The sequence below is a fragment of the Octopus bimaculoides genome, chromosome 10 (genome assembly GCF_001194135.2).
Source record: "Octopus bimaculoides isolate UCB-OBI-ISO-001 chromosome 10, ASM119413v2, whole genome shotgun sequence".
Classification (NCBI taxonomy): Eukaryota; Metazoa; Mollusca; class Cephalopoda; order Octopoda; family Octopodidae; genus Octopus; species Octopus bimaculoides.
Window position 1 is genome coordinate 17,191,486 of NC_068990.1, and position 2,373 is coordinate 17,193,858.

Here is a 2,373-nt window from a genome sequence, read left to right on the forward strand (position 1 = left end):
CTTTTTAGCAAATGTCCTGGGAGGCAGCATTTCTCTTTCCACCTTCTTCTTCCTTTCCAAGTGAAATTTGAAAAAGTTGATGAGAGATTTGCCGAAGAGAAAAGTGTCTGTCTCCAGTCCTTTCAACTTGGTCCACTATAAACCTCTTTCGCTACTACTATCAGACAAAGGAAAATTGCCTGCCCTTCCGTACCAATGGAAGGCGGTGGATCGATCTTCACTATGGATATGTGCATCTCTGATCACGAGCAGAAGTAGTGGAGGAGCATCATAGCCATGTGGTGAGAGGAATTCTTTGAGGTTTGAATAATTCACCCCTGGAGACATGGGTGTTTTGTTCATCATCTTTAAACAAACCTTATGCATGGATCTTTTGAGCATGTTGGGCTACTCAACCTAAAGAAAATTCTAACTGGGCCCTATCTGCAAGGTCATGCGCTGTTTATCTTGATATAAGATCACCATGTCGTGCACATATGATTGTGATGCATGGTGTACCCTTATCGGACGGGTAGTCATGATGAGTATAATGGGTTTCGTATATTTTACCTGTTTCACTTTGATGGCATGTGCTGCTCTCTCACTCAATAATAATAATAATAATAGTAATAATAATAATAATAATAATAATAATAATAATAATGGTTTAAAATTTTGGCACAAGGTCAGTAATTTCGAGTAAGGGGTAAGTTGATACTGGTACTTATTTCATTGATCCCCGAATGTATGAAAGGTATAATAACAACAACAATAATAATAATCCTTTCTACTATAGGCGCAAGACCTGATTCTCGGAGAAGGAGTATGTCGATTACATTGGCCCCAGTGCGCAACTGGTATTTTTTCATCGATCCCGACAGAATGAGTCAACCTCGGTGGAATTTGAACTCAGAACGTAAAGACAGACGAAATGTCGTTATGCATTTTGTCCGACGCGGTAACTATTCTGCCAGCTCGCCTTGCAGAAGCAGCAAGAATTTACACAATAATGTACGTTTCCATTCTTAATACGTTCTGGCAGATTCGAACGCGTATATGCTGATTGTTGCTGTATTTCGTCGTAGGAATTCTTATCAATTTGGCAGACATCAGCATGCATCAGTAAATAATTTACGTGCTGATTTCTATAAACAAGACCTTGTACTCTTGTTAGATTCATTGATCCAGGGTAGCTTTGACTGAGGCGACACATAACAAGGTTGTAATATCGCATGTCTCAAATCCTCTTTTGATGATGGATTACATGTGATATGAATATATATCATCCAAAAAAAGATTACGGAGAGATGTTCTTCGACGATGAAAATAATAGCTATCTGCACATTTACGTTTGAATCTGCCAAAATGCAAAAAGAATGAATCGATACATTATAATTTGGATTCTCGCTGTTCAGCATGCCATTCCTCCGTCCATAATTGTAGATTTGGCAGACATCAACAAACAATTTGAGCAACGGCTCGTATTCGTGTTAGATTCATCAGTCTGCAGGGGGTAGCTTTGACTAAGGAGATACACAATAAGGTTTAAAAATTACAGTGCCTCACACCCCATTATGTCGTTGAATCATGTATTATGAACATACGTCACCTAAAAAAAATGGAAGAGATGCTTTCTGATGACGAAAAATAACAATGAACAAACAATCACGTTCCAACCTGCCAGAATGTATAACAGATAAATCGATACATTATTGTTTAGATTCTCGTTCAGTGTGCAACTCATTAAATCTGGATTTTCTGTAAAAAAAGATCCATTCTCAATTTCTGTAAATAATTTTTCCTGTTTAAAAAAAAATTGCTAATCACTACCACCAGTTTTTTTTTATTTGTTTAATTTTACCAACTAAAAGACGAATTTCAATTCATTGAGAAATGTTTTATTTGTTGATTTTTCTTCTTTTTTTTGCATACGTCATTCTGTACATCAGCATCTCCCTAAACGCAAATAAAATCTTACAAACTACTAAATAATTGATCATAAACTAATTTGATGAGATCAGCTGTTGCCGTCCAGTTCCATATTGTCGTAAAATAATGGCAGCATTCCTTTCTCAAGGTAAAAAGAAACAAAACAACAACCCTGTGAATATTAGTATTTAACAAATAAATGTCTTTAAAAGGTTTCTTTGTAACTATAAAATAGATTTTCGTTTTGCCGTTCACACACACACACACGCACACACACACACACACACACACACACACACGTACATACATTTATGTGAACATACATGCATACATTTATACTACATACATATACATACACACACACATATATATACATATATACATATATACATATATATATATATATACACACACACACACACACACACACACATATATGTATATATGTATATATATATATATATA